Raw genomic sequence first — 13953 nt, 5'->3', positions numbered from 1 at the left:
AAAAAAACTGATTTTCAGATTCTAATATATTTATAATAATAAATTATAAAGTAATGACTAAAGACTAGAAAACGATAAAAATAAAAATTATTTCTACCTTTTTAGACTTTAATAAAAACGACTTTAAAAAGTTTTTATTAAATTGATTTTTATACATTTATAACATATTCTTCACCCTTCCACTACATAAATGGCCCATTTATAAAGGCAGGTACTAAATATATAAGTAACTCAAATAATTAAATTGAAATAACAGATACGAAAGCAAATATGTAGTTAGAAAACAAAACATTTTGATTGAGTTATTTTAAAATTTGAAACGTTTGGTAATTTAATGCTTGAGAAAGTCGAATAACAAGTTAATTGAATTATCGGTTGACCTATTCAATTATTTTGAAGAGGCATTAAATGTTTTTGTCGTGGGCAATCATATATCAATTTTACGGGTTTTGAAACTAATTGCAAATTAAAATTTTGTAAACATGTTTTCAGATTCTTTGTTATCAATAAATAGAAAAGTAACATAACGACTTCTCATAAAAATTTTATATTCTCAAATGATTTATATTGAATGAGAAACTGATTTTCCAAAATTTTAAGAAAATTTTAATATACAACTCTACTATTCATATAATTAAAATTCATTAATTGTGAAATTAAAGGAACTAATAATTTGTTATGAATGAAATTCATATGGGTTGTATAAAATTTCTTCAATAATGCATCTATGAATATAGAACCATTTTTTAAAAGAATGTTTTAATTAAAAAGAAATAATTTATTAAAGAAGAAAGAAAACTTTATTATAAGAGCATTCTTTATTATGAAAACTGTTTTGTATGTAAAATAATAGTCGAATTCTTATAGAAAATTAACCCTATATGACTTATTTATTTTTATATAAAACAGTGTAAAATTATACATGTAGGGTATATAATGCATAAAAAAGGATCAAAAATTTATTTTTAACTTAATTTTTCACTAAAATTAGTAAAATTATTATTTAATTATTATGTTAAAAGCAATAATTGTTCCTTTAAAATATTGTTTCGAAATGCCTTTTTTCCTGCAAGTCAAATAAATAGTAAATTTGTCATTATGTTAACGAGCTATTGAATTATTCAAAATTGACTAACAAACGGCAGCAATTATTGCAACGAAAACATGAACCACTTCTCAGTGTAAGTTTAACCTACCATTTAAATAGAGTATAATTGAATGGTATGAACTATTTCTCTTTAAACAATAGATTATATTGGCAATAAAAAGCGGTAATATGTGCATGTGCAAATAGTTTTTTTAATTAAAAGGTTTTTATTTAATGTATTTTTATACGAAAGAAATAGGACAGTTTTTTCAACGTATAAATGGACGAAATATTTTAATCAAAGAGAAACATGAACAGCCTTAAGCAATCAAAAGATATAGTTAGTTTAGTTGCCATTCATTACTCAGTAGTGATACAGGCATGAAACAGAGTACAGAGAATAGATAATTTCATTAATTAGTCATTTAATTAGAATCAAATTTCATAGCAAAAACCAGTCCATAAGAAACTTATCTTTACGTAGTGAATTAATTTAAAAACAAGAGATTATTTTAAAATTTGTTATATGAGGGATAATGTTTAACAGTTTTAATTTAAATTCCAAAAATATTGGCTAAAATCTATGCCCACTTATTTATCTATCTCAAAATTATGACTAAAATGAAATTTGATAGTTTTTACTATGTTTCATTTTCGAAAATAAACTACATTTTAAGAATAAAAAAGTACCAGGTTAGAAGTTATTTATATATGCTTTGGTGAATATTCTTTGATTAAAATTTACTAAAATGAAAATCAAGTACACTGCTTTGCTATACAATAAGCCGTAATAATTTTTACGAAGCATACATGAATACTAATTTTATTGTCTAGCAACATGAACCGCATGAATCAATTGATAAATAAATAATACTAGTGTGTAATGGCTAAAATCTATGTCCGAATACTTATCTATCACAAAACTATGGCACAAATCAAATTTGATTGTTTTTACTGTATTTCATTTCCGAAAATAAATTATATTTTGGAATTAAAAAAAAACGATTAGGAGTCATTTATATAGGTTTAGGCGAATATTCTTTGATTAAAATTTTTTAAATGAAAATCAAATACAATTTTTTTTTGTTATATAATAAGTCGCAATAGTTTTTACAAAGTATACATGAGTACGAATTTTATTATCTAGAAGCCTGAATCAATTGATAGAAATAACTGGTTTCATTGTCATTTATTACACCTAGAAAGAAGTTAACTGTAAGTTAGACTGAAAGAAATCCTTTGCTGTACATCCGTGCAAAAGGCAGACTAGCAAACAGGACTCCATCAGGTATATAGTAGTAGATTTGAAAAGAGGAGAAAGATCGTACCAAAATGCAGTGTCAGCGATTTCCTTTCATGCAGTTCTGCTTTTTGAGTCAGACTTTCTCATTAGCTGCCTGATTGCCGATACAGGCATCAAACGAACTGAGATTCTTTTTATGTTTTTTTTACCCTTCTGTCCTTGTGGTGCTCCGGTTGAGAGGGAAACTGGCGTATTAATGTCTCTTCTTCCAACTTATTGCTCAGAGATCTGTATCGGTTAAAGAAATGGCTGTAAAAATACAGTCATAGGTTATATAAATTGCAGAAGTAACTTTAGCGAACCGAATTTTTGTTTTTATAATCTATTAAATTCATAGGGCATGTTTCGATTGTAACTGAAGTGAAACTTGAATTTTAATGTATTTTTTTACTTTTTTTAGAAAACTTTTTAAAAATCCCACATCTGATGTATTTTATTTAAGTTAGACTTATATAAATAGCAAAAATGATTTTAAAGAATCGATTATGTGTTTTTCTCATAGCTAAAGTTTTAGGGTTTGAATTAGATTTCAAGTGAAATTAAAATTCATATATTTAAAAAGATGTTTTTAAGGAATCATTTTACATATCTTATATTTGATAGATTTATTTTATACAAGGTTAAATCATATAAATATTAAAAGCAATTTAACTAACTGAATATGCATTTACTCCTATTTTAAATATACAGGGGAGGTTTGAATTATATTTTAAGTAAAACGAAAGTATTTTATAAACACTTTTCCAAGAGCATGATAAAAATTGTAAATCTTTTGGATTTATTTTGATTCAAATAGATTTAAAAATCCAAACAGCATTTTTAAAGCATGCCATTTTAAACACATAATTTCCATGGAGAGTAAACAAGATACTCTTTCAAAACATTACAAATAATATAAATTTATGGCTAAAACAGCGAAAAATAAATAACTAAATATCAATTCAATGTAGTTTTATTTAAATTATTCTACTATGAAATAAATATATATTTTATATCAAAGTATATTCTCCAAGGGGTCTTTTCTAGAAGTTGTATAAACCGTGTCAAAACCAGTCATCGGCATTAATTGCCTGGGTAAATGACATCTAGCTTGTTTTATAATTCATAATTTAAAATCAAAATAACTGTAAAGAATGTCAAAACATTCAGGTTGTCTATGAATATGTAGTTTATCTTCATGCGTCTCAATTGTTAGACGATCCACGTACCATATACAATTCTGATAGCATGGTTCGCACTTGGGGTAAACAAACAATTTTTGACATCTTAAGACATTATATATAATATAAGTTTACTGAAAAACAGTATATAAAATATCACAATCACGTTGAATTTTACTACAAATTTATTTAAATAACTCAACATTAAAATAAATGTTTTGAATAAAAATTCTTCCAAAAGAGCAAGTAATTGAATAACTGTATCCAGTAACTAACACCGCATTTATATATCCCTTTTACCCTCTAATTTATTATATATAAAAGGAATGCTTATAAATACGACAAAATAAGGAAATGGGGAGTAGCGCGTTTATCCCAAATTGGCTCAAAACTCGGATAAATCGCTAAAATTGTAGCTTTTGTTTTCCTCATACATTTAGTTTTTCATAAATTCTCTATCGTTTGATTTTCTCATAAATTAAGGCGTTCCTATTATAGCACGGATTCTTCAACTGCAAGGATTTAACTATGTCTTAGCAATGTTTCAACACAACACGAAGCGAATTAACTTTGTAATAGAACCTTTTTCTATAGTTCATGAAATGCAATCAAAATATTATGAATATGATTGAATGAAGTAAGGGTTAATATTTTCCAGTGTTGCAACAACTGTCTTCCAGGATAATAATTTCCTAAGAGGGTTTGAAAATGGGACAGCTCTCCAAAAGTAATAGTTTTTTGACAACAAAGTTTATAGAAATTCAGTTGTAACGATGTTTTGACTGTGATTTGCTCATTAGTTTAACTTGGCATGGTCTCAATATGATACAGAACGAATTAACTATCTTGACGATCTCAATTTCCTATAACTTATTTTTTGTCGTTTAATTGTCATCCATTTAGACCTTTACATAATAGTTACTTTGAAAATTCTGTAAATGAAAAATAAAAACTGTGTTCTTGTTGGAAGATATTTTAAATGAGAGTATTAAGCTTTAACAGAGAATATTAAAACATGAACTACACAAAGATTCGAATAATTCAGGAATGAAGTGAAAAATTCTAAAAACATATTCTGAAAGCTTAAAAAAAGCTAGGGAAATTATTAAATAAATTTTCTGTCAAACAAAACTGTAATATATAAGGGAAGGAGCAAAAGAAAATGTTCATTTTGAAATTTTAATTTAAAAAAAAAGAAAATGAAAAATCGTGACAAGTTTCTTCTCTTGATACACATAAACTTAACACTCAGAATAGACTATTCTAACAGTTCCAGATAATTAAGCATTTCCTCGAATGCTCAGAAAAATTCGAACTAAGGCAGTTCGGATTAGCGAGTAAATGATTCATTTATGTGAATTAAAATCGAAAGACCAATGCAAATCTATTGAATAGCACATGATTTTTTTAATATGAAACTGCCCAGTCGACGCCATATGGGTGGCAAGTAGGCATTAGTCATTTAATGAAGCAAATCACTTTCGACATTGATATGCCAAACAAGGTCGTAGAAAAAATACAGAACGATTTTGATTGATATGCAGAAGTTAGGAAAAACCTAACTCTCGTTATTCCATTCAGTCAATAATGTATTTCCGTTATCCACATATGGATTCATGCTTATTATAAGTTGTAAAAATTTAAGAACTATTTTATGACAATCTTCTGTGACCTCTTTACAGCTTACGAGTTTCTTTTGATTTGTTAAGGCTTTTTTTTTAATTAAGTTTTGGAAAAAATAAATATTGCTAATAGCTTGTGTGTATATTTAAGAATAAAATATTTTTTCTGTTCTTTATACTTGTTTTTCTTTAAACATGTATAAAGGAAATTTGCAACGGAATGATTACATTAAAATTTTCAAGTAAACTTGTAAGGCGAAACGAACTATGTTTCACCATCATATGCACCATATGTTCATCAATTTAAATGAGTTGCATTTAAATATTTTCTTTTATATTTTTTATATAATTTGGATGATTTTGAATTTTCATATTGTTATATATCTATCTCATAGTATTCGTGTGATCTACAGATTAACCTCATGGATTCATTAAAATGCAAAAAATTGCTTTAGTTCTCACATCATTTAGTTGACTGGAGATTACCCAGATAATTTTCAAAATTTCAATATAGCTCACGTTTAACTGAAAATAAGATTTTTACTCGAACCACTGCAAAGTTTATTTAAATTAAATTTCCAGCTAAACTATTCAGTAAAACTGTGTATTACTAATTCAAACACACGCTATACTTTCATTTCACAAACATATAACTAATTTTATACAAAGAGATTGTAGATATAATGTTCTTAAAATCGTTGAAATATAATGATATTCATTTATTTTTCGATCGCAGGAACATCAAGTTAATAGAATCAAGCATTCCTTATATAAGGGATATAAGGCATCAATTAAATGATTTAAAGATTTAATTTCAAGTTTCGAGACATAACACATGATCACTCAAACATAAGTACGACTCGTTATAGTCGATCTATATATTATTTTCGAAGTTAAAATGCAGTTTATTCATGTGTAATGTAATCATTTCCATAAGGTATGTAACTACGTTCGGGATGAATTTTTTGAAAAACGTTCCAAAATAGTTATATTTTTGAATATTTGCATACAAATATTGAAAAAAACACACCTTTGATGCCAAAATATACCAGTTAAATGGCATTTTTTTTTTTTTTTGAAAATTGGAAAAAATGTTGTTTTTAGACCGAAAAGAGGTATAAGGCAAAGATCTTCTAGTTTAAAAGTATCAAATTATTTGCTTAACATTTTGCAGATTGCTTAAGATAAATAATAACTAGTTCCTGAACTAAAAAATAAGCTGTATTTTTATCCATTCTTTAAACAATAGGGGTTCTACTGATAAATAACACGAAAGTTCCAATTTTTTCATATTGTGAAGCACTGAAACAACTACAAAATATTTCTAAATGAATATATTATTTATTCTCTAGTTCTATTAACTGCAGAACATATTTAGAAATTATTATGCCAAATTTGAACAAAACTATGCATTAGATTTTCATTTATCATATTTTTCATAAGTTCTATCAAAGATTAGAATTTATGAAAATATCTTCTAAAGATTAAAAAAAGTATTAAAATGTAAAAAAATACAAATTAAAAAAATCACTAACTTTTCAAAAATTAGAAACAAAATTCTAACTTGTTTATAAAGAAACCTGCTCAAATAATAAGAATATTAAATAAACTAATATTCATAATTTCGCTAAAAAATCGACTTTTCATTGTAGAAACGTGACTTAATATTTTGCCCTTTTGAGTTCTGGATGCTTTTAATCAAATTTTATCTTTATAATTATCACAGGTGACATCGTATTTATATATGCTGTGAATCGTCTTATGGATCCTTGCCTCCATATGTTTTAAAAGCTATCTCAGATTTCAATAATGAAGGGGAAAACCTTCGATAGTTTATTCAAAATTTTGACCTTTCTATTTTTGTATGCAATAAAATATAATTTTACAGTTCATTAAGAAACTTTTCAGTAATTTAAGACTAAGAATCTTCTTAAATACTTAAAATTTCTCTTAAAAATAGAATTAATGACAACATTCAGACCACGAGTATTCTTAAATGTTGAATATTTCTCTTAGAAATTAGAATTAATGACAATATTCTGAAAATTTCTGCCAATTTGCAAAAGCCACTTTTCGTCTTAAAAGACCTTGTTATTTATGAAAGTTAATTATTAATTATTGTTTTTAAGAAGTTTTGTCTACATCGATTAAGGAATACATTTATTCGACAAATAGCTATAAATACGAAGTAATTAAATTACCTTTAATATTAATATATTCATGAAATCTTCATTATCTAATTGCCAATTCCATTTTTCAAAAATTGTCGAAAAAAAGACTTAAAAGCTTTTAAATATATTTTAATGCAGTAATACTACATTTGCATTTCACTTTAAATAAAAGTAATGCAATTTAAATAAGCTTAAGAGATTAAAGGATTTCCATTTGTCAAAAATTAGTTGTGACAATAAATATTTTTAGTTCTTGAACGGAGGTACAGATTTTAGATTTGAGTTAAAACATTGTATCATTTATACGATTTTACATTTATCTTTATATATTGCTTTTTGTTATTTATTAGATAAAAAGGTGTCTTAAATTCAAATTTTTACATTAAAGAAAGGAAAGAGGTTTCTGTTCTTTTGCGGAAACAAGATTTCAAATGTATATATTTTGAGCAAGAATCAGAGGAAGCAGAATGAATTTATTTCTTAAAGATAGTTTTGTTATTTCTTTGCGATCAAGATTTCATGCAGTTTAAATAAAAGTGGATACAAGAATAAATAAGAGTGGATTCTAATTGAGAGCTTGAAGGATTTTCTTAGAGTTTTTCTTTGTAATTAAAGATGAATGCACATTTTTTTAAGCAAATCATTTTAAACCTCTTTCTAATTCTACTTATTCAAGAATATCGATGTCTTTATAAAATATTAAAAATGTAAACATTACAACGATATCATACATAAAATGTTAAGCTATAAACTATACATTATTTTCTACAAAAAGTCATTGCCATGAAGACATTTAAAAATAATTTCGTAACAAATCAGATTCCAATCTAGTTTTCTGACATTAGCTTAATTTTGCATTCAGCTTCCGTATATATCTACGACTACTATGTATTAGACTATAAAAAGCCTTTTCAACTCGACACTTACTCTTTTAATAATTATAAAAGTTTTTTTTAAACATTGAAAATCAGTTTAGGGATTATTTCGTTCCTGCGATCTTGTAAACAGATTTAATAAAAAAATTGCATAAGTTGTCTGTTTTCTTTTACATAAATACTTTACCTCTAGATTCACGTTCTTTTATAAACATCTTGAATCCAAGCATTCAACAAGATTTATGAAAATTCGCTTTTAAAAATTTTTTTCGGTATCTGTCATGAATTCTTTTATTTACCAAATACCCCAAAAATAGAATTTAACAGAAAACTGCTGAATTAAAGAGTAAAATATGGAGAAGCAGCGATTAGAATCTTTTATTATTATTTTTTATTTTCGCTGCCGTAATAGAAATTCTGTCTTTGAACCATGTTATTATTTGATTTATTTTCTCTCAATTCAAACTCTATTTGCTGTTTTGAATTTTCAGCTTATATGAAGGCAAGAAACCATTTCAACCTAATTCAATATTTTTTTCTTTAGTGATAATTGAATATGAAATAATATAAATGTTTTCTTGTGGAATTTTATCTAATAATCGAAAGTAAATATTGCTCACTGTAAAATAAATGTTTGAAATTTAAATATATATATTTATAAGTATTCAATATTTACTGAAAGAATTCAGATTTGAAATAAAAAAAATTGTAGTTTTATTAATTATTTTATTTATTAGTCAGTTATGTCGAAAGTCAACAATAAGAAAAAATTCAGATATGAATTCTATTTAATGAGGTTCAGTCTTAAGGAAAGAAGTGCAATTACAATAAAAAGAATATTTTGTATTCATCCTGCCCGGAATTTTCGAGTATATTTTATTTATTATAATATTTACACATTTTAAAAAATTAAAATGGCATTATTTGTCCGTTTTCTTTGAGATTATTAAACATACAATCATATACTACTATTACTTAATTTCTAAAGTTTTATTTGCGATTTCTTTCTTTTTTTTTTCTTCTATTTTTATGATCAAAGCATATCGATGTAAGTATAAAAAAATTCCGTTAATGCTCAGTTTTGCTTATTATTATTTATTATTAATGTGAGTTATGCTTAATCCTCTTTTGTTATTTCCTTTTATCATTTTGGCGAAATTTTATTTTCAATTTCTACATGTTATGTATTGAATATTTGGAAGATGTCACATATTCTAATTTTGGTATTCATTGTGTGTTCTATAAAAACAAACACATAAATTTATTTTAATATTTTCAATTAGGATATTTATTCATGTAACCTAACAAGCATAAATGCATTAAATTATACTTGTTTTTCTTTTAACGATAACAAATCTAAGAAACAAATTTACATTTGAAATTTTATGTAATTTTAAATTTCAAATAATGTTGCAGGACATATTATAATCTATGTTTCAGCATTTAAATTTTATATGCAGCTGACAGATTACCATGTTATACAAAACAGCATGTATGTTGTACGATACAATAAATTTATATTTAAACCGTAAATATCTATCAATAAAGGCCTGGTAATATAGATGAACAGGAAATTCAGATTAATATTTCCGGAATTTTAGAATTGTACCTTTAAAACTTACTAACAGCTGAAATGCAGGGTATGATATTTTTTGTTTTCTTTATTTAAATTTAGTGTTACATCTATTGGACTAATTATAATGTATTAAATATTTCTTGCTAGTAAGCATAATAAGTAGCTTTCATTTAAGGTGTATGTATACACTTGAAACTTCGAGAATCGTTCAAAATATCGAATATTTTTTTATTGCTTAATAATGTTATTTGATCCTTTAGCTTTCAAACGATACCAAGATGTTGTCAATATTCAAAATATTTCTCGAGTTATAATTATTTTTCTTGAGGGGCTTTCATTGAAAACTCTAGTTACGGTTTTTTTTAAACTCATTTTATGAAGAATGATATTTTTCCACTATGTTGCTTCATTCAAACAATCATAACTCAACAAAAAATGAACCAATTAAAAGTATTTATATATCAAGATAATCTGTATGAAATAGCGGAAGTTTTGTGCCTCAATCAAAGTTATATTTATAGAAATAAATTTTTAGTAGCTATTTAAAAGTTAAAATTACAGAAAAAATCTCGCTTTTTCTATTCATCGTTGATGAAAAAATTGTTTAAAAAAACTATATATTTTTATAACTTGATTGAGGCAGACAATATGAATACTAATAATAGGCATAATTTCCAACTAGAATTGTGTATCTGTATAAATTAGAATTTAAGATATCATGTTTCAAAAAATAGGCTAATTAGCTCATTAAATATTATTTAATTAATTAATAATCAGTGTAATATGTTTTTTCTCACTGAAATGAGTTTAAACATATATTAATAACATACTGTGAAAAAACTGGATTTTTAAGGTTAAAATTAAAAAAAAAAAAAATCTTCTAGTGTGTACGTACACCTTAAGTCCTATACATATCTCAATACTTCATTTCGATTTTGTGTATGCCATATTAATACGTGTTAGATTATACTTTAAAAATATCCAAAATATTTTCGAAAGACAATAAATGAAAGACGTAAAAAACATTTTATTACATGAAAAGTAAACTTACAAATATTTGTGTGTGGACTTATTTATTTATTGTGTGGGACGTATTTAACCCACCAACTAGCTCATAAAAAGCATTATTGGTAATTTAGGTGTTCATAGATTAGAAAACCTACTTTGTTAAATAAACTGACAAAGAAACTTGAATGTAAAAATAGGATTTGTCTAAAACATTAAAAAGTTAAAAAGGAAATTATGTTACGAATACTCTAAGTAAATTTTATATATATTACTCTAAAATGAACCCACGACAGGAATTCAAAGAAATAATAAATATGTTATATTAAGACAATACAATAGTTACAAACTCTCTCTAACATCACGATTTTATTACAGATATCGACTAAGATTTAATTCATTCTCTGTTTGAGTGGAATAATTTTTATACTTATCACTGCATCTTTCTATATTCAGTTTAGTAATAAATTTCTGAGATACATTTTACTGCTATTTTTTTATAAAGAATATATAGTTTATAAAATATAAAGTTTTGGAAATATGAAAGCAGACCGTGAGCAATTTCTTTAATATTTTCTCATTTAATTATAATTTGCTAATACAATGAGGATGATAACTTATTTTATTCATAACGAGTTAAAATAAAGTTTTTAGGTTGATTAATATTGCAGTCCAATTTTTGACACTCTCTTTGTCATGTAGTTTTTTCAACTTCATTAAGAAAATTGTTCTTAATACTCTCTCGAATCCGTATCAGTGTAACAAGTCGATTGAACAGGTAAAAAAAAAAGTTATTTCTATTCAGCATGAAATTTCATTACATTTTCTAATATCAATGAGAAATCGTTTCCGAAGATATCTGAAATCAGGAAAACACATTCATATGATTGGAATTCATATTTTTGTGGAAAAAATCATAAAAATTACGGTAGGAAAAAAATTAGATAAAACAGCCGGCATAATAATAGTTTTAATAATAATAGTCTGGAAATAATAGTTTTGCACATTAAATGAAAAATGAATTATTTTATGTTGAAATTAAAATACATTAAAGAACATTCAAGCCAATTATTGTCAATTTTTTAGATGTCTTCCTAATTTTTCAACAGCTTTTTGTCATAAATATATTTTTAAACTTTTTATTCACTTTTGATTGTAAGGAAATTTGTCGTTTAACATATCCCAACTGTAATCTGTTTAAAAATACTGAATTTCAAGTGACAATTGTAATTTCATATTATCTATTATCTGATTGTAAATTTGTTTACTCTGTGCAGTGACTTACATTCTTTTTCTGCTATTTTCGAAATGTTCTTTCATTACTTGCTCATAAACATATTTTAAACTTCCATGATTTACAGTTAATCATAAACAAATCTGTCATTTACTAGAGTCCGATAAGAGAAATCGGACATCAAGTGACAATTATAATAGCATATTATCTATCATCTGATTATATATCTGTTTATGCTGTGCTACGGCATCACGACTTTTTACTGTTGTCTTCTAAATTTCTCCTTAATAACATATTCTATAAATATATTTATATATATTTTATTTAAATATATTTATTAAATATAATATAAATATATTTAAAATTTTTCCATTTACAAGCCTGTCGCTTATCAGTGTTAGTATCATCTGCTTATAAGCATCACATGGCAAATATCACTCACTTTATCTATCATTTGATCTTACACTTAGTTATGACTTCAAATATGTTTTCTTCTTGGGGACAATAGATTCCAAAACTTAACTAGCACAGATCATTTCATGCGCCTCACGGGAATGTGAATTATTCTATTTTTTTCAAACACTAGAATTTTTAATGAAATAATATATAAAATAAAATCAAGAAATACAAGAATACAAACAATAAATAATTTGATTCGTTACATAAGACTCATCCTGATTTTCAAACTCTACAAGGACAATGTGGGGTGAGATGTGTTATTTTACTATCATTTTATACTTTATCAGATCTGGGGACGGCGTCCTGACCTAGGGGTAGCGCGTCTTCCCCGTGATCTAGGCGTTCCGTGTTCGAGTCCAGGTTCGGACATATTTGTTCTTTTCCTTGTGTTCTCTCAGTGAGATGCGTGAATAAGCCCCCTTGAAAAAAAGGGGTTGTGCAAGCGAATATGTGTGTGCTATCTTCATTTGAGCTAGAAGTCAGACTTCTGCCCTCGGGTGCTCAGGGGTCTTTACCCTCAGAAGCTACTGCGCAAAATGAGGCTTACAATAGTCACACGACAAAAAAAAATCAGATCTGGGCATTTTTGAAACTTTGTTATTTTATCAAAGCAAGATTAGAAAACTTTTTCTTAAAAGAAGAGAAACATCCATATTCATACTTAGATTTTATATACAACCTCAGGGCCTTAATTGTTTGTGATAAAATTCCTAGAAGAAACATTGTCTATAGTTTTATTAAATTAATACAAAAATATTCCTATCGTCTCCAAGAAAAAGAAAAAAGAAGAAAAAAAAACTTGTTAGGAATATCCTTTCATTAGATTTTACAACTTAGCGCCGTTTTCATTAACATAAAATAAATTCCCCTTGAAACATATTTTAAAGTTTTCGAGGCTCAAATTTATTTCTCAAAGTATAATACTCGATGCTTAACTATTCACCTTTTCATAGTTGATCCTCTTAAATTTCGGAATGCATAAAACAAGGTCCCGTGAAGTGAATAATGATAATGCCATCGGATAGTGTGAACGAAGGGGAAATTTTTTTTTTAATACCTTCGATTTATATGAGCCAGTTATTGCCGAAAGAACTTTAAAATGCTGTGGCGAAACAAACGTGTGGTATGCAAACGTTTAATTTGAAGTTAATCTCTCTTTTTATGTAGCCTTCTTGAAAACTAATTATGATTCCTTCTTAGTAATCCGCAGAAGAAACAGGTTGAAATTGCATAAAAAAGTGACAACTTTTAATTTACTTCCTCATTTGCACGTTCTGTCGAGAAATAAAAAGTGTAAATAGCCTTTTATTCTAATTAGATTTTTTGTTCTGTCGAGTAATTAATTTTTTACCTCGAGGCAACGCATATTAAAGCATATCTTGTTGAGGCGTCTTAGAATTAAAACTGACGCGAGACAGTGGTATGCTTTGCCTATTAACACCATGAAAAAATACCCATTTG

The sequence above is a fragment of the Argiope bruennichi genome, chromosome X2 (assembly GCF_947563725.1).
Source record: "Argiope bruennichi chromosome X2, qqArgBrue1.1, whole genome shotgun sequence".
Lineage (NCBI taxonomy): Eukaryota > Metazoa > Arthropoda > Arachnida > Araneae > Araneidae > Argiope > Argiope bruennichi.
Note: the sequence above shows the minus strand (reverse complement) of the source record.